General features: G+C 46.1%; 1 protein-coding gene across 8 annotated transcripts in view; it reads right to left on the minus strand.

Annotated features, from left to right (window-relative positions):
- Positions 1–20481, minus strand: part of FAM168A (family with sequence similarity 168 member A) — a 178579-nt gene that overhangs the window by 144349 nt on the left and 13749 nt on the right. For 2 of the 8 annotated variants that reach the window (XM_083820977.1, XM_083820983.1), the window contains exon 2: positions 13892–14025. The exons of the other annotated variants lie outside the window; for them this stretch is intronic. The gene's annotated coding sequence lies outside the window, so the exon portion shown is untranslated. The remainder of the gene's footprint in view (positions 1–13891; positions 14026–20481) is intronic. 8 annotated transcript variants of the gene reach the window in all.

Here is a 20481-nt window from a genome sequence, read left to right on the forward strand (position 1 = left end):
AAACTCTCTTTGGCAGGAGAATTAAGCAGCTGCCACGGGGAGCAGGAATTGAGCTGAAACGTGCAGCAAGGCAGCGCTAGCAGCGGCGCCGCACCAGCTGGGCGCCTTCCAGGTCACTGCAGCCTGCCAGTCCCCCGACGAGGACGACCCGGCAGCTCTCGGTGGCACACAGCTCGCTTTTCTCCTGCCTATGTGAAAAAAAAAAAAAAAAGATAACTCCCATATAGGTAAGCGCTGCGTGCTGCGAGCCACGCGATTCAGGGTTTAAAGAGGTTTGCCAATCAGATTAATACGTTAAAGCTAAAGAAAAATAGCCCAGAAAGACTTTTCACGGGGAAAGCATTCCGCTTCAGACTGTACTTGTCTTCCCGTGCCAAATTGGCAGGAGAGCTGTGTAATTACAGCATTTTTGCAAACAACATTAATTTATCGCAAGCCTGTACAAGGTAACCCTTACATACGTGTACTTTATGTAGGGTGGAGAGAAAGGACGTCGCAGCTTTATTCCACCCCACAATTAAACCGCTCTCCCAGAAAAGGAGCACTTAAATAAAGCCACTGCCTGCTGGCACGGACCGTGGCAGTCCCTAATCCATCTCGAAGGGCAGAAACTCCCCAGCACAGAGACCCCCTGCTTCATGGACACCAGGTTTGGAGACAGGGGAAGGGCTGCTGTATGTGTTGGGAGGCATCAAACTTTGTGTTTGTAAGGTCAGGGTGTACCGCCGTTAAACCAAAATACAGCCACATACGTGTACCATAAAAATACAGTATCAGACAAGCAACGTCGTGTGCTACAGGTTTGTTTCCCTTCGTTATAGTAGTATGCCAGCTCCATTAAGACACACAACTAACCTGATTTCATAAAAATTCATCGTATCCCAATTTTCAGTTGTTCTCCCTGTCGCACCCAGTACATCTCATGTCCATAAATTACAGACTTGCCTGATTTTCCTACCATTAACCAAAGATGCAGAGTAACGCAGGAGAGGCCCAAACGCAGGGTGCCAGAAGGGGACAGGCCAGGACTTTAAGACCAAGCACCTAATTTCCCCTCGGACCAAGCCGGACACCTTCCTTCCCCTCTTCCTCCCTCCAAAATTCACCCCCTACCCATTTACAGCTGACATGCTGAAGGGATTACGATCCGCGTGTGTGGCCCCCGGACCTGCTGGCATAGGATCGCGCCGCACGGTGTATGCCCCGAAATTGTGCCAAACAACTTCACTGCATCAAACCACCGAGATTCTCTGTTTCCCAGCGACACGAGGCACGGCCCTGTTCCCTGAACAGTCATAGATGTGGATGGAAAGATGGGATCCTTCATTTCACCAGGACCTCTACAGGACCACGACACGGGGACCCTTGGCGAAATGACTGGGTCCGTCCTCAGTCCATTTTACCTGGCAGAAAAGCAGGTTCACTTCCCATACGTGAATCCTTTCCAAACTCGTATTCATTTTAGTATTGCGTTGGACATGTTGATGCTACAGAAACATCGGTAATTTAGAGCAACAAAATGTCAAGACCACCCCACTCCTACCTTCGCAGGCGAGCACTGAGGAGCTGGTTAGCTGCAGAGCAATTAAAACGTACGAATTGAATTCAACGTGCTTGTGACTGAAAGCTGCACAGCACAAGCTTCATATTTACCTAACTTATAAGTTTCTATCAAGTTATTCAAATTCTTTTACCATTGGTTAACGGGCTTCATTTATCTTACTGTGTTCTGGGGGGGCGGATTGTTGCTGCTCTTGCTTTGAAGCACTCGTACATACTTTACTGGTAACTCTCCTAGGGGGAAATATATATCTTTAAGAGGATTTTAAATTATTTTAATCTGAAGAGCACTATAAACATTTCCCATTATGCAGGAAGAACAATCTGCTGTTGTTCGTACACTAATCCTGGCAAGCACTTGAAGGGCATAAACACAATGGGGTGAAATTGTTACAGATAGCCTGAGGGTTATTCCAATACTTGAACAACTAGAATAACGGGGTGGAAATAAAAACGTGGGCCAAAGTGTAGGAAACACGCTTCATGATAAGATCGCTGTGCTCGAGAAAAGGAGCACAAAGCTACTGAAGGGAAGACAGCTGTAGGAGTTAAAAATGAGCCCTGCGAGAAGTGTCAAAAATATTTGCTAACCCAGATAGAAAACCATCCATCCTCTTCCACTCAAAAAAAAAATAATAATAATCAGCCGGCGAATTATCTTTCTTCCATTTGGACAAGTGAAATTTCACAAGGTTACTGCAGAGAACAACCCGCAGCTGGCAAGATGGAAGAGAGGCGAGATAATCTAATAGGCCTTTTCTATCTAACTTTTATGATTCTTATGAAAAATGACCTGAATAAGTGAAGTTATTTGCCCTTGTCCTCTTTGTTCATATTGAATTTAGTCAGAAGGGAAATCCTGCCAAGGAGAGGATGTTTTACTCAATTTACTACCCTTTGTGATTGCTCTATAAAATACCAGATACGTGATAGAAAAGGTTATGGCTTTTTTATTATTATTATTATTTGCAATGGAAAAAGAAGAAACACCTCGAGCACTTGCTGGCAGGAAGAATTAAAACAAGAGGAATTGATGACATTTTCTGCAGAAAATGTTTGTCTATTTTTACATGATTGGATTATATTAAACCTAAACTCGGTACGCTTCATTAATTACTAGTTGTTGGCTTTATTTAAGTATCAAATGGTTTCTTAAAACATGGTGGTTGAAGGCAGGTCGCAAATAACAGCGGGGTCAGCAGCTACCATCTAGCTGGTGCCCAGGCTTCCCAACCGTGAGGAGCTGAGGCTTCGCTCTAAAGCCACGCTGTTTTGTTAGCCTGCTGCTTTTGGACTCTCGCTGTTAATCACACCGTTCGCCTGCTACCGTTATTAAAGCAAAACGCAATAAATAAGAAGCCACTCGTTCCAAGCTCGCACGTGCTGCAGCAGCACGCTGGCCGCTGCCACGCCGTACGCTTGCGCTGCGGGGTCTCCTTGCAGGCTGCTGGAGAACTTGCACGAAATATTTCACCGGCCCCAACATCTGTGGAGACAGGACTTGGGTCACGCACAGTGCAGACTGGGAACCGTAAATAATGGGCTGAGAATTATGGTAAAAGCCAGGTGCAGCCGATCCCGAGCACCACTGATCAATTCTTTTGGACTCCAGCGCAGTAAGGTTGTTTTTTTCTACAGCTAGAAAGGCGAACCGTAATTATGCAGGATCTTTTATATCCTGGGAATGTGCTCCCTGCTCCCCCTCCACTACATGTGCAAGTGGTGTGGTACGATTCCAGGAAGAGGTTTTGACATTTCTCTCCTACCATTCAGTCCTACCCCAAAACAGGCGACTGGGAACTAGCAGCTGCACGCTATTGTAATAAGCGGTGTCAAAAATGCCGAGCAAATGAGTAACACATGGCTGCGAGCAGCAGACTCCGTTCCTGGACTGACCTCTGAGGCTGAATGGCTGCCCCCTTTCCTAACAAAAGGGTTGGGAAAAGAAAAACATCCAGACTGCCATTATGTAACCGTGCGGGCCCGACGCTCCATCCTTTTTTGGCACGAAGTGCACATCGCCTGTTTGGGATCAGCCCCGATCCCAAACAGCACAGCCCAGCTCCGTAAATACTCCCGTTTCTCAGAAGTTTCCTTAAAAGCTGAACGGATTCCCACGGAGCAGCTCTTCCTTCCCTCGCACACTGGCATTTCTTCTTGCTTTTTTCTTGACGGGGGATTTGGTAAATCACCGCTGTTGCACATAGCATCCCCCTGGGTTTGTTAAGTCTGTCCTCGAAATACTGGGAGACAGTCAGAGCAGAAACCTTGACTCACCTACGGGTTTCTGGAGGTTTAATTTTGGTTCGTGTAGAAAAGGTGGACACGCTCCCCTCCAGCTGTGTCAGGCATTAAGACCTAGAAATAACGCACGTTATTCCTTAGCCTCTTTCCCACTAAGTTCCTCCTGACCCTTTACTTTGGGCTAAATTACACACATTTACGGAAACTAATTGTCTAAGACACACTCCAATTACAAGTCTAATTATACTTTTCTAACTGTTGCCTGACTGAGGCTGAAACCAAACCATGCTTTTTTCTTTCCTTACACATTAAATTGGGCTGAACGGCTTTCTGGAGTTTTATAAAGTTCACGAGCAGAAAAAAAAAAAAGTAAGCATCTGAAGACTCGAGAGATAAAAGGCAGAGCCAAGACAGAAGAGCTTTCCAAGTGTACATCAGAAGGACCTGTCGTGATTTAATGGATCTGAAACACTGCCACCCTCCCTAGGAGGACGCAGGAGGGAGGAGAAGGGTGAAAGCTTGCACCTTTCTCCCCTCCCCTCTCCATCCTGCAGCACCAGCGCTTCCTCCCTTATGCCATTAAGTTTGGCTTGGCATAAAGCATCGGCAGCTGTCTGCCTGCTCCCTGGAAAGAGAGGCCCCCGCACGGCTCCTTACTCATTTCGGAATCGCTCTCATTTCCTCCCCTTCTTTCTCAACCCTGCTCTAGCTGCCAGCTCCAGACCTTATCCGGCTTCCCACCCGTACTTATCTAGCATCGGCCCCTGCCACTCCACCCCGGCTGGCCAGGGCAGGCCAGCGCGCCTCTCCTGCGGTTCTCCCGTCCGAAACGCAGCTCCGGGGAAGTCTCCGCTCGTTTCCCATCTGCCAGAAGCAGCTCACTCTCTTTTTCTGGGACTTCCTTAAAAAGGAGAGGGAAAGCAGGTAGATGCTGAGAAAGTTCCTTAGGAGTGACAAGGGAAAGTTTATTAGGAGTGACAAAGCATTGTGTCTTTACTTGAATATTAAATATTAAAATAATAATAACAATAAACTTATTCCATTCCCATTTTCCATGTTTTCAGCCCTATTTCCAGTTAAAACCACAACTATGTCCGTCCCTCCTAATCTGGAGACCTGTAAATCTAAGTCAGTCTATTCTGCATCACTATTTTTTTTATGAGACACCCATCACGTCTCTAAAAAAATTTGCAACTTAGGTATGAAGGCAATCAGCACAATCAGATATAAGTGTCTAGATGGGTTTAAAACTAGTCGTTATCACCCCTGACGTGGGGTTGGTGAGGCAGCAGCAGCACAGGGGGACACCCACGTGCTGCCAGGACATTAAACGGACTGAAGAAAACCCATCAGGATGCTCAGGGCATGAAAAGAGGTTGAGGGAGCTGGGCTTGCTTAGCCTGGCCAGGAAGAAGCTGAGGACCATCTAACTGCAACTCTGCAGGTCCTTAAAAGGCACCCACAAAGACGACAGAGCTGTGGGGTGACCTTGGGCACCCCCAGAGCCTTGTGCCCAGCACGCTCAGGATCAGTCCGAAAATCAGACTGAGTCCAGGAAGGAAGGAAGGAAGGAAGGAAGGAAGGAAGGAAGGAAGGAAGGAAGGAATCCTTCCCCCTCTTCCTCTGCAGCACGAGCTGTGCCCAAGTGCATCTTCAGCTGTCACAGCAGTCCTGGGGCCTGACCCTCTCCTCTCCCATCATTTATTTCAGACGCAGTTTAGCCCGTAAGGACCGAAGGCGTGTATTTGGTTTGCTACTCAGAATTTGTGTCATCTAATTAACTCGTAATTAGCCCCGATGATCTAATATTCCTCTCTGACCTTAATTTCCACAAAACCCGTAAAATTAATTCTTCTTCAGGACGCGTACGCAGACTACGAAAGCTTCCAGCGTTACGATTCCAATCCTTCTCCGCCCTGGTGTAAATGAGAGAACCGGACCCTAAAAACCCCCCAGGAACTCGGAAGCGGCGCCGCATTCACGGATCTCCTGGAACAACCACGTCTCTGTGCGGAGGAATGTCAGGAGGAAACGAGCCATCAGCCCAGACAAATCCCCAGCCCGGGTTTTGATGGCTGGATGAATCACATGCCAAACAGAGCCGCATGCTGCATCTCAAACAGATGCTGAAATTGCTTTCTGCTCGGCGGCTTATACTCGCAGGAATCGCTGGTGTCAATAAGGCGAAACGGCACCTGACTATCTTGCCTTCCGTGGTTGTTGTTATTGCTGAGAAAAATACCTTCTAACAAGGCCCGGAGCTTTTCTTCAGCAGCCTTGCATTCCTGACCTCGATCCTACCGCCGTCCTGCTCAGCTCTCCGCTCACGGCCTGGTGGAAAAACCTTAAAACGGGCATGGAAACGTTCAAGGACGCAAAAAATATAGAATTACTGCGCGAAGCCCAAGTGCAAAGAGAGCGCTTACACCTCTGAGGAGAAAAAGAAGAAAATAACTTTCATTTGAGCGAGCTTGATGTTTATCTTCTGCACCAAACAAGCTGAGGCAGGCTGGCGCTTTCATGTACCCTGCGTTTCCCGAAGCAGTCCAAAACCCACAAAAGCAGTGACGATACCATCTGCCCAGCGATGAGGGCGAAAAAGGCTTGGCCTGCAGGACCCGAGGACCCCGAGCAGTTCGGGGCGTGCAGGTGCTGGCTCTCCCCGCTTACGGGATCTTCTTGCACAAGCAAAGCTGCAGTGGGTGAAGCAGCGAGCGGGGGGCGTTTGGGAACACCTGGTAAAAAAACAAAACAGGAAAACTCCTGCTCACAGCACAGGGGCACGACCAAATCACCCCACGGGCTTCCGAGGAAGCTGTACGGAACCGCAACAGGGTATCTTCCGAAAATATTATCCCACGAACACTTTGGAAACCTAAAACATCTCCTACCTGAAACGTCTCTGTCAAGTCACTACGTGCTGCTAAGGTAGCAGCTTGCTTCAGGAGAGCTCTGTCGTGTTCCTCAGGAATCCCCTGCATGGAAGGCAGCTCCGTCACCTGAATTCCTCCGCGAATCAAACCCAATTCCAGCTCCCGAGGGAAGTCCGACATCAGTGACTTGCACGCATCGTCGCTGAAACGTACCCTCTGCTTCTTCCACAGCGCAAAAAATCTCAAATTATTTATTTTATTGTTTAAGTAACTGTAGTAGAAGCAATAGCCGAAATAAAGCAGTTCAGATTGCAATGGAAGGGCAATTTATGTCTAATATTTGAAAGGCTACACCAACCAGGGAGCACAAACTTTTAGGAAAACAGACTACAAATTTAAAAAAAAAAAGAAGTTTTAAACCCAGTGTTTTACACCAGCACTCTGCAATCCTCAACTTAAATACGATTAAAATCAGCGATAAAAATCAATTTTTACTCAATTTAATCTATCTCACCACTAAATAGGTGCACTGTCAGCTTTTCAGGTGACACAACTCCTGGCGACTTTCCCAGGAAAAACCTTTACGGTGTGATTGTACCTCGGCGGCTCCTTGGTGAACTGGGAAAGCTCCGGGATGCAACAAAACGAGGCTGTGCACCCGCACCCAGGTGTCTCCTCCTGGCACAGGTTATTTTCAAGGACACAGCACAACAAATTTCAGCTTTTAAGCACGAACCAAGACTCTGAAGGCTCAGCAGCAGTCGCCTAAGTAAATGCCTACAGGTCAGAACACACCTGCTTCGTCAAGCCGCAGGCACTGCATTTATGCCCAGGTACGATCTACGGGCACAGATGGTTTTTTTAGGAAAAAACGTCGTTTTCTAAATGAAGAGCAAGACAAAGCCCCATCCAGAGACACAGATGAAGGCACCTCTGAATCTGAAGGACGGATGAAGGGGACAAAACAGCAAGCTCCGATACACGGAACACGTCTGAAAAAGCCGGTAAAGAAGGACAGGCGAAAATAATCACTTCCTCCCCAGGCAGGCGAGACTCCAAGATCCCTTTTGCCAAATAAATGGGGAATTTTAAGAGAAATCCAATATTTAAAACGTATTATGGCTACTGCAGCCCTTTCTCATGTAAAATGCAATAATCCTAAAAATAGAAGCAGGCAAATCTCCCTGACAAGGTTATTAGAGAAGCATTCGCGCAATCATTTTTCATCTCTGATGCCTTTCACCAGGGAAAGGAATAACTCTGCCCTGCCTGCAGCCCTCAAAGGGGCACGGGAAGAGGGACACAGCCGTGGGGAGCCCCACGGAAATGTGTGAATCGCTGGGAAAGGCCATAGGGGATGGAAGGGAGGAGGCAGCCCAGCACAACCAGACCTCCTGCTTTGTCCCCCGGGATGACACCGTCGTGTATTGGGCAAGTAAAAGGGAGCACACCTATGGCCTAAGCGTGTCAGATACTCAATAGCCTCATAACCCAAATAATTATAGAGGGAAACCAATGTAAGGAAGGCAAAATATAATAGGCACACACTTAAGATAGGACAGTAAACGTTAAAATCCAACTCCATCCCCCTTCTCCACCAAGAAGGCAATCACACAGACCACGTCTGTACGCAAAACTACAACAGGAAAACCTAAGCAACGTGTGAAAACAACAAACGACGAAAAAAATTATTCAGTTCCTCCCTACCAAACTCCTTCAGTGTTGATTGTTGGAATTACCAAAATCCACGGTAGCAAGATGAAGAAGACGGAAAACAGTTTCATTGCCACTTCTTACCGTCGGTTGTACGTACTCTGTAATGCTCTCAAGGACTTCACTACAAAACACAATTTGTTCTTCAATTCTCACCAATTATTTTCTTTTTTTGAAGTGGCACCAAAGCCAGAACCCAGAGCTACTTAAGACTTTTCTTCTGTACAACTGTTCCATTCAAAGGTTTTATCTCAGCAGCCTAAAAAAGAGCCTTGCAATGGAAATATCAATCACTCCATTTCAGCGCGAGAGAAACAACCATCCAGGCAAGCTCCAGCTCTTGTTCAAAGCCACGCAAGAAAGTCATCTTCTGTGTCATACACAGGCCACGTCCAGGTCCCTGATTTTGTCTTTACCTTGTCTTGATGAAGCCTCCCTTCACCTTAAATCTAAAAAATAACCTCAGCAGACAAAGAGTTCGTTTCCAAGACAGAAAAACCTTTTTAGCCTCTTTTCTTTTTATTCTCCTTTCATGTGAAATACCCCGTTGAACAAGACGTTTTTCCACAATGGAAGGGTTTGAAAGCTCCTCAGCTCCTCCCTGCTAAGTTTTAAATAGTTTTGTTCAGGACTACCTTCCCAAGCAGAGCTGGTAAACTACTGGGAAGCAGCCAACACGCATGGGGTTAGCCCAGGTGTCTCTCCAAGGCTTTCGGGTAGACCTGGTGTTCAAGGAGAGAGGAGAAATCAGGTGAGGAAAAGGGAAGAATCCGGATTCTAAGGCTTAATGAGCACTCAAAAAGTGAAGGTTTTGGTTTTTTCCAATACCATCGGTGGCTCTTCTGTCTAGGGCAGCCTAAAAGTGGTTAACTCCACTTGGATATTCAGAGCTCTGCAGGCTACAGCAGCTACATCCATAATGCATGTCATTTACACACCTACCTGCTGCTCGGGAAAGCTGATCAGGGAGAGACATGAAACGGGGAAGAGTTGTTCTGTCTTTTACTCTCGTTTCCACCCTCCCGAAAGATAAAAAGCTGGAAGCGGCTGAAGAAGCAGAGCAGTGAAGGTACATGAATCCCAGACAAGTAAGAGAACCTTATTGATTTTTTTTCCAGCGAAAGAGAATAAAAATGGATTGCTGTGGTTTAGACGGGGTGACGAGAACCACGTGGCCGCAGCAGCTGAAAGGTGGAGGGGATAAATGGATCCTTGGGCTAAAGCATCGCTCCCTCCACGCCACGAGGGCAGACGCCTTCCACTACAGCCCTGCCTAGCAATTATCTACAAACACACACAAAAATCAAGTCCTGCATTAAAAAAATATCCCAGAATCATTAAGGTTGGGAAAGCCCTCCAAGATCATCTGGTCCAACCACCCCCCTGCCACCAATGTCCCCCACCAAACCATGTCCCCAAGCACCACGTCCAACCTTGCCTTGAACACCCCCAGGGACGGGGACTCCACCGCCTCCCTGGGCAAAAGTTTTGAAAGCTGAAGATAATATTCTACCTTCAGAGTTACCAGCCTGGAACCACAGGGACACACGCGTCCCTTTCGAAACTCAAGGCAGCAGTCGAGATTGTTTAGACATTTCAGAACCACACGTCACCTAACTTGGAAAGCTTCTTATATAAGTCTGACAAACGGGAAAAGTTGTCGACAGGAAAGAAAAGTGTTTAATTGACAATATCCTGAACCAAACAGGCTATTTTTTTATTTTTTTTTCCTGAGCAATTACTATCACTATTAGATGATAACTAGCTGTGGGTCATGTCGTGTAACACTCCAGTACGTGAAGTACCATGCATTTAGTTTGTATGCAATTAAGACCGCTTCATTGTCTCATCAGGTTCCCTGTGACACCCAATTAAGTAATAACACAAGGAAAGTGCTCTTAATTAATGAGGAAAATCCTCTGCAAGCCAGACACAGGTGTGTGTTTCTCAAGTATAGCCTGAAATAGTTCAAAAGATCACTTAATCTTTATAAAAAACACACTCAAATTGTATCCAATTAACTCAATAGCAGGATTCTCTTAGATTTCTTCCAAGAGGGTTATGTTTCTTTGTGATATCCAATAATCAAGTGGCTTATAAAAGATTAAAATTAAAACTGACGCTCGGAGCGAGTGGTCACAAGTAATTACTGTTTGCGCATTGTTTTTCCTAGTTTTTCCACAAATCACGGTGAAGTAGGTTTAAGGCATCTTTCTTCTTCAATGCTTCCTTCAGGAACAACCTTCTGTACGGGTATTGAGGAATAAATTTGCATTTATTCCTACGCAGATGCTTTTGGGTGTATTTTAAAAGATTACCTCAACCAACTAAAATAACCTCGGCAACACGAGACCGTGTTACACATACCCATTGTCTGTGACCTACACGGTTGTAGGATCGCTAATGAGTGAAGATGGACAGCGAAGAGAGGCAGATGAAGGGCAGTTGGCCCACCTTTGCTACCCAAGCTTATCTGGAGACAGGAGATGAACTGGAACCTGGCTGGGGGCCTGAGCCCCGTTTCTTCCAACAGCCATGAATTTTTCTCGCTTCTTTGATCACAGATGCATTGCTATTCTCGTACTACAAAAGAATATTTCCAAACCACAAAACGTAAGCAATCTTAATTCCTGCCTCGTGGCGTGGTATTTTCCACTATTTATTTCTGTTTTCCTTCGCGCGCGCTGTCCTACTCAATACCAAGTGTTCTTCAAAACAGAGACGAAGATTTCACTTGGGAAACTTCTCCCCAGATCTTACACACCTCTTACAAATTTCAACACAGGGAGAAGCCCTACCTTTCTAAGAAGCAAAAAGATCTTTTTCATGTTTAATCCCTTTTTGATCCCTGTTTAACATAATACAATAGATAGATAAATAGACAGACAGACAGATAGGTAGAAAAAGCACGAAGAGAAGCCTACAGCCATCCCAAGAGGTAGCACGTGCTTGGACTTGTGCGTACACAAACAGTTAAGTTCAAAAACTTGTTAAGGACAAGGTAGATGCTATCTGAAACACTCCCATAAAACTGTTCCTCTCGCACACAGCTGTGATATTTTGACTGAGCTAAATGAAATCCCATTACAGCTAGCAACGTTAGATTAGCCAGTGCAGCATCTCTTAACGTTTTGTGATGCCTGTCAAGGGCAATGTCATACAGAGGCTGCAACAAAAAAACCATGCTAGGAAACGTCAGAACGTCTTCCTAGGTTTCTATCTCTCTTACATGCTTCGGCAAGCAGAACAGCAGAATTTAACTTCAAAGAATGACATTTCCATCAAGTACAGTACTTTTGTACCCAAGTTTCTCCGGCTAAAGAAAGCGAACGTGCGTCTTTCAACGCATTAAAAGCACAGGAGCATTGCTCACAAACGTCCACAAATTTGTGTATCCCTAAGTGGAGCTGCTACGGACAACTTGAGCAAAGGTTGCCTCCCACTTCCCATTGCTTGGCATCAGCAACACTGCAACCTGAATGCATTTTAATTGTCCAAGGCATTTTTCTGCTTTTGGTGTCTGACTCGAGATGTATTTTGCCGGGCTTCAGCTCTGAGCAACTGGAGCTGGTTTGCTTCTTCTGACACGAAGAAGGTTCAGACCTTTTGTACCCAAAAATTGGCTGGAGGACATGGCCGAAAGGTTAGGCAAAGCTAAACAAAGTTGAAGACATGTTTTTAACTACGTTAACAAAAATCAGCTCTAATATGGCCAGATCACAGACCTATGAAAACTGTAGCTTTTACACATTAATTTGCACAATTAAACACAGAATAGTTCGTCATCTTCTTCTGCCACTCAGGCCCTTTACATACGCTGGCAGCAGGCACCCTGCTGCCTCCCCACAAGCTCAAGAGGCAGGGTCCTTGCGTTCCCCCATCACTTTGTTCTTTAGTACCCAGAACTCAGGATGGGTCCAAACTTGACAGCCTCCTGCATTAAATAAATTAAAATAGTAAGAAACAGCAAAGAGCGCGAGTCCCTTCCAACACTTCACACAAGTCGTACCAACCTCACACTGACTATTTCTGCCAGAGGTCTGTACTTCCTATTTAAAGTCCTAAGGATCAACAGAGTTCTGTATTATAACTTCTGATTTTTCTTATTTCCAGTTCATTAGATAAAGCTCAACATGAATAAACACTTGTGATTGCAAAGCCAAACAACTCAAAGAGAAATTCCAGAACTGGCACGACATGATATTTTAGAAATGGTATTTCAGTCACTTTAAAAAGAACTAAGACACCTATTTTAATCAGTCCAAGGACCAAAATACCCTTAAGAGTGAATAAAATCATTGGCTGAAAGGCTGTTGCCCTGGCTGCTGGAGAAACTGGATGGCACACAGTTCAGCTGACAAGGAAATGCAGGAGCAGCAAGTATGGTCTTGCTGTTACGCGTTAGGATGAACACTGCCCCGAGGAACTGGTCTTTCCTAGCTTCTGCCACAGAGCCTTTGCAATGCTCGCCTTAGCGCTCTTTCTAGTTGATTAACTAAAATGTGTAATCCTCGTTTTTCTGGACACTTGAGGCCAAATCTGCAATTCAGATGCTGAGACCTGACAATTGCATCTGCGGTCAACGCAGAGCTTTGTATTGAATATACGACGTGCTGCGAAGATGCAAAGATTCTCTGAAAACACATGCCCTAGGCATCACATGATATTGGTGAGCAAATATTTTTCTGACAAATACTTAACTACTCTCTCCAGACCTCAGTTCCTCCGCTTGTAAAACCGGGACCCATTCCAGAAGAATCAATTTAGCACACTCCTGCTTTTGAAGCAGCCCAATCCTGCCCTCGAAACAGGACCTGCCTTCCAAGGAAGGGATTTTGCACAGCCCTTTACAGCAGGGGTGACTCGCTCCTTGCATGCCATAGTGCTCAGCTACAGACGAAGCAGCAGTGTGTGCTGCTGCCCAGTAATCTGCTTCCAAACATCTGTAGAGCCCAGTTAATCTGGTGCCAGCACAGCCTTTATCAGCTTCCCCCCGTGCACCCAGGTGCGGGTAGCGCCGTACGCCACAGCTCTGTTCTCCCAGCTCCACCTTCACGCTGCTGCAACCAAACGTGCCCTTTGCATTTCAGCTTCCCACTTCGTCTTATGTTTATGCCCCAAGAAATATTTGTCTCAGCTCCCTGTGCAAAAAGTACACAGCCAAAATGCCTCTGAGGAAACAGCTCTGAGCACCACCATGTCCGTATGCTCCCCTGCTCGTTTCCAGCCTCACCTTTCCTCCCTGCAAGCTCCATCGGCACCAGACCGCCAAATCTACTTGCTACTGCTCCAGGCAACACTGAAATGTTGGGAAATTCAGCATTTCTTCCCCTGAGTGAGAATCAAGCATGGAAACAAGATCCTAAATCCCTACCTGAGGAGCGATCGTGGGCAGGAATTGCAGGAAACATTACTTGCAGGAGATGGGAAGGGTTGGGAAGGAAGAAGACAACAATTTGCACTTGTGCTTATTCCAAGGCTACTCACACACAGCCACCTACCCGTGATGATCAGCTTTCCACCTCCTCAGCTCTGTTTTTCCCCAGAGAGCGAAGCAGACCAGCTTTCGAGGAGCTCAGCTCTTCTTTACAGCGCCACAAAGGCCTTTGAAACCAATGCCTGAATGATCTCTTTACTGGATTAAAAAAAAAAAACAAAGCAAAATGAAAAGTAACTATCCAAGCTCCACTAGCCTGCCAGACGTCTTCTACAGCAGATCCCTACGGGTAAATACAGAAACACAAGGCAGATCTGCCAACTTGTACCTTCACAGCCTCCCACCCCGACTCTTCTAGTAGGTAGGCTCTTCCCAAAGCCCTGGCTCTCTTACCTGAGCTGCTTATTTTCAGTTCTTGATAATTTTGGCATCAAGAAGCCACTGAAACAAATTATTTTTCTTTGATCAAACTTGTCCCTCTGTGCAGAAAACAGGTTAAAACCATTAAGCATTCTTATGTTATCAAAACGCTTGCTGGGCTCTCATCTTTCCTGTAATTTATTCAGCACTGAATTCCTTGACAATACATCTAAAGGATTCTAAGATCACTTCAAATATCTCTCAAATCAGCAACTTTGATTGCAAGGCAGAACTGGCAGAAAAAGGTTTCGCGTGCAAAGACTGATCAATGCACGCATTACATTTTCTGAAAACTGCTCTGAACGGGGTCCCTACCAGTACCTTGGTGGAGCTTGGGTTCAATGACCAGAACAAATCATCTGGAAACACCCAGATACTGTAATACATTGCCTGGAGCCAGCAGATTTAAAGAGAGTCTTTGTCTTGCTGCTCACGTGCTTTCCAGTTTTCTTGTTGCATCACTTTAGCTGGTGCTAACACGCACTTCAGACTCCATCGCTACGAGTTTGTCTAGCTTATTTTCCAAAGGCGCGACAGCCAGAGGTAAACACCAAGGATGAGATCACTTTGGGGAAGAAGAAAGTTTACAGCTGGTTTGGAAGCAGCAATTTTGCAGGTGGCTGCATTTCAAAAAAGCCTGATCCTGAATTCAGATCACCAGTCGCCACCCATAGCCCTGTGAGCATCAGCAAGTTCAAAACAACCCAGGCCCCCACACGTATTTTACAGCTCTTAGAGATTCCCCGTTATAAATAAATGCAATACTTTTACCCTGAACTCTCAGCAGCGCAATTCTACTCCAATAGTTACGATGTGCTCTGCAGCATTTTAGGGCTTGTCTTCAGTTCCCCGTTAATTTGAGCCGTGAGCCCAAGACCGCCCTTACTGGGTGCCATCCTGTACGGAGATGTTTTAACTAGAATGAGATGGTAATTTTAATGCAAAGGTTGGCCCAGTAGGTAAAAACTAATGCTTCAATTAGCGAACTGCATCGCCTCCTAACACGACCTCTCTGTAATACGGCCACAGTTTAACAGTGCCTGGTGCCTTCCTACAATTCTTTCTGCCCAGAAAAGATGTGTTTGCAGATGCATCAATTTAAAGGCCCAAAGAGATCACAGCTTCACTGAAATTCATCTCCCACCTACCAAATACCATGAAATATCTCCCAGTAACCCACAAACTGAACCTAATGTACTTGACAAGAACATAACCTCTAGGTACCAATTTTTTTTTTAAAAGCTGTCAAATATGGAAATTTGTAGAGACAGAAGTTGCACATTTTCCTTCGATTATTCACTACAATGAGCAGCCCACCTCCCTAATAAAACCGTGCCTCACTTCCCATCTGAACCGCCTGATTTCCCTTTCAAAACAGTGATTTTAGGTACGCCTTCCTCAGATGCAGGAGGACACACTCAGCGCCTGGCATTTTCTCTCGGTGATGTTACTGCAGTCAAGTGCTCTCTCTGAAAAGCTAAACAGACTTAGCTGTAAGCTCCTGTGCGCAGTGTTTTCTCTGATCCTCAGATTATTTTTGTGTTTCTTCTGTTCCTCTACAACTCATCCAAGAGCTATTTCAAGATGCTGAAATGGAAATCATACCCAGTCTTCCTGCATGAAAGTCACAAGTACCAAACACGCGTTTGTTCTCTTCTAAGTATTTTCTTGCTCAAAAATTTGAAGGAAATGCATGTCTTTTTTTTTTTCCTTCATTTTTGCTAGAGCATCAACCCTAGTGTTTACCCAATCCTCCATTGCCCACCACTGACCTTTTAATCCCTTCCAGCACTGCTACTCATAATGCAGCTCTCCCCTTCCTCCACCTCACCCCCATTCTGTAAGCGTGGCTTGCAGCTCTTCCCTCCAGCAGCTTTGCTTCATGTCTGCTTTATTTTCTTGCTTGAATACGGTTTAAATCAAACCAAAAAGCATCAGGCCCAAGGCACCAGGCAATGAGCAGCTCCTCTACGACTGGATATACATGCCCTCGGTGGGCTCCTCTTAGCATGAGAGCTGACCAGGCTCCAGCTGCCCAAGCTCTGTGTGTCATTAGCAAAGAGCGACAGTGACGCTACCTCAAGATCACTGACAGAAAACACCTCTGGGTGACAGAATCACAGAATGGTTTGGGTTGGAAGGGACCTTAAAGATCATCCCATGGGCACAGACACGTCCCCCCAGCCCCCCGCAGCCTGGCCTTGGGCACAGCCAGGGCTGGGGCACCCCCAGCTCCTCTGGGCAGCCTGGGCCAGGGCCTCAGCGCCCTCAGAGGGAAGAATTTCTTCCCAACGCCCCCCACAAGCCTCCCCCTTGCCAGGCTCCAGCCGGTGCCCCTCGTCCTGTCCCCCCAGCCCTGACAAAGAGTCCCTCCCCAGCTTCCCTGCCCCCCCTGCAGGCCCTGGCGGGCCGCTGGCAGCTCTCCCCGGGGCCTTCTCTTCCCCAGGATGAGTGGGGCCACTGCCAGTCCATCGAAAGCCTTCTAAAACCACATCCATTTGACCACAATCACCTGTCTCCAGCCATTTCTTGAAATCCAGCAGCTGGACTTGATGCAATTACTGTCAGCTTTGTGTTGCCCAAGGCCAGGCTGGATGGGGCTGGGGGCACCGGGTGGGCTTTAGGGCCCCTTCCAATCCCTTCTCCGATTCTGTGGTTTCATATCATACTGCCCATTTTCTTAATCAGAACATCACTAGGTAATAAAATGCCTCAGAAGTCACTGGTTTCACTGTGAAATCATTCAAAGGATGGCTCTGTTTGTAGCAGCCAGAAGAACCCCCCGAAGTTTCGCAGGGCCAGGCCCGCAGGCCCAGCAGCACAAGGGTTACTTCTCCCCGCTGCCGCCCTCCTTCCAGCCCCTTAATCTGAAAACGGTAACTTGAGTACAGTCAACCTGATTTAATTTCATAGCAAAGAAATCAACTGGCAACCTACTTCGGCATTATTAACTTAATAACAACTTGATATTAACTTGACAGTAAGTTGCAAAGTAGAACTGCTGAAACACGACCAAGTCCAAGCATTTAACCACTCCTTTCTTTTTTGAAGTTTGGCTTTCCCTCAATGTGCTTATATTAGGATGTTTTTAAGAGCTGTTTACTGCATGCCTACGTATAAAGGCAGAATCCTGACTAGATCAGTTGAAAATAACAACTTAGAAAACAGATTTTCAGACCGTTCCTCTCTACGGCTTTTAAAAACATAACAAGTATTGAGAAACTAAAGAGCTTGAAGGGAAAATCCACATAAGAACACGAGCTGTTTAACCTTTAATGATGGGCTCTCAGCAATTCTGTGCACTTTCACCAAGGCCAACTAGTCCTCTGGTATCCACCTGCCAGCTCCAAACTCAAATCTAAGAGCCCAGCACTGCTCAGCACGCTTGTCCACAGAACTTGCCTCGGAAATCAACCACAACAGGAGCCCTGCAAGTCCGAACACACAGCGTTATTTCTACAAGAATAAAATCACGGTAACTGGAGTCCTGCAAATTAGACCGTTTATTAAGACAAACATCCTATTTAAACAGCTCTTATCAGATAAGCAGCATTATTGTAGTCATTGTTACTTTCCCTTCTGCAGAAAGGTTTGAAGCAGCTGATAATTTCCTTCGAGCAGCAGTTTCTCTGAAATTGCAGTGCAGGCCTCCATCTTATCGCTCCCTTTGTGCTCTGCTAAAAGAGTCCCAAAAAAACTGTCTGTCACAACGGCATGCATTAATACAGGTTTATTTTACTGTACCGATTCTCCTATCAAATGTGAAAAATACAGTCAAAATACAGCACGCTCAAGGCTTCTAAAGAGAAAAAGAATTAGAGCATTCCCTGCAAATTGCAGTTTACTCTTTGCTAAACCTTAATATGCTTTTAGTCCAGGAATGTGCGACTGTGCAGCATCACTTCGCTAATGAGTCTCTACGTGACACTGGAAACAGCTGCAGTTTCAGGGAATAAGAACGCATTGCACTACTGCTGCCTTTAAGACAGTCACCCAGACAGAAACCAGCATCCAGACAAAAATCAGCAGCTTCTGGTCAGCTGCATTAGAGAGAGCGCCATCATTCTGAAAATAAACAGAGTAAGTTAAGGAAAATGAGAATTGGAGGTTAATCTTAGAAGGACTCAAGCTATACCGAGGGTATGAAAACGAAGGTCACAGCGCCCAGTCTTTCCTGCCCTGGCAACGAACATATATTGATAGCTGGGGTGTTTTAATGTTCGCCATCCCAGATTACCTGAAATTTTATTTAAATACAGTCTTTATTTTCCTCTTCATTTTAGTACCTACTGAGAAAAATATCCAAGGTTTTGTTATTCACTTGTATCGTAGGCTCCCTGTCAAGAAAAACTTCTAAAGAGGCAAATGCTGAAGAAATACTTTTGATGGCTAAGCTTCATTTTCCAGGCGTTCTGGAAAACAGAATTGGTTTTAAAAATAAAGTACCTGCTTGCTTTTCTTCTCCTGAAATCAGAGGGATACAGTTGTCTTGAAAAAAGTATTTTTAAAGGCTCCCAGTTACCTAACTTCCCTGGGTCATCTGATAACATTTTGTCATCGTTTCCTAGTTTTAATTGCTTTTGTTTCTTCGCTCCTGTACGTTGCCTATAAATACGGAAATGAACCAAATCAGGAAGAAACCATCGGCGTTAATTCTACATAAGTAACAAAGTCATCTCGAGCGCTATTTGTGGCAACACGGATTTTTTTTTTGTTCCTCTGTGAGATAGCCAACAAAAACCACAAAAGGCGAAGCCAGGAGCTGTGGCCCCAGCGATGCAGGTCCGGTACAGCCTGAATCTCCTGAACAGCGCCTGTTTTTCCAGGTGCTGCTGGGTTTTGTCCTGTTTCTTGCTGCACTTCAGGCTACCTGAAATGGACGTAAATTGCCAGGGGGGTTTTTATAATCTCGCAGCCTGCTGATCATTCGTACCGCTGCCATTCTGGCAGGAAGCACGGCTCCCAGAAATCTGCTCCCATTAAAACAGATTTCCGCTCCAAGCACCAGGAATAGACTCTGGATACTCCCCAATAATCTTAAAGTGGATACTCCCATTAAATTATTTCAATATAAAAAGATTTGCAGAGACTACTGATCTCCAGCAAAGCATCCATGTTTCACCCTGAGAACACATTTTAAGTCGATTTCACCTCCATATTTTTTTCTACTCCCTCTTTACTAAATAGCAAGATCCCCAAGTTCCTGGTGCCTACCTTTTTGAGCGGGCAAAAGAAACACTGCACCGCTAAAATTAAAAAGTTCTGGGGGGAGTTGTCCTGCTGGAAGTCCTGGAAGATGGCAGACATTGTCCCTGAGCCTATCGCTCCCCTAGCAATTTGTGCTTTGCGAGGCCTTCATATTTTGTGGGCTGTTCCCCTGCCAGCCTGCACTGCTGAGTGTTCATCATGCAGCCAGACGAGCACCACGGATGGTGCAAGGGATGCAGCTGCGTGGGCAGAAGCAGGGGTCGAGAGGTGGCTCCTGCCTTTATTTACCTCGAGCACATCTCAAGACCGTGCCCCAAGGATGCTGCTTCAGTTCCCGAAGCCAAAGTGAAGTCCCTGCCGTTACCAGAAGGCACGGTCTCACCTTCCTTCCCTCCTCCTTGGCTGTGTGTTCCCAAACAGACGCTCACACCAGGTGGAAACACAACCAGGCAGCTCCGAGCAGAAGGAACAGTACAGTCGGTCCCGGCGGCATCTCACGAAACGACCCGCTCGGCACACGGTACCTTAGTGTCAGCCGCAAAAGGGAGGGCAGAACTTCATCTTCTGCAGCACCAAGGACCTCAGCCCGCGACGAAACCAGGCTCTGAGCCCATCTGATGCACGTTTTACAAGTGGGGAGCTGGGGTAAACAACACTCCTCTGCCTCATAAAAGCACCGCGATGTTAACTGCAGTTTGTAACCGGCTTGGATGGTCTAATAAGGAAGCCACAAAAGCACTTGAAGCGTTTTTAGCACATATTCTCAATGCTGCTTCATAAAAATACTATCTCCTGAGACTTGGCTACAAGACGAGCCTTTGGAGCATGCTCTATTTTACATCAGCGTGCAAGCAATAGCCTTAGTTCAGAGAGGGTATGTGCTGCTTCAAGGAAAGGAGCTAAAATTACTGCCAGACACCTACGCAAAACTTCTTGCCTTCAAACGACAGCGTCAGGATTTCTGGATTTGGTTGCCAGTGTTCAGGAATGCGCAGTCCTGAAATGCAATCGCGCTCCCTGCTCTGC

The sequence above is a fragment of the Anser anser genome (assembly GCF_964211835.1).
Source record: "Anser anser genome assembly, chromosome: 1".
Taxonomy (NCBI): domain Eukaryota; kingdom Metazoa; phylum Chordata; class Aves; order Anseriformes; family Anatidae; genus Anser; species Anser anser.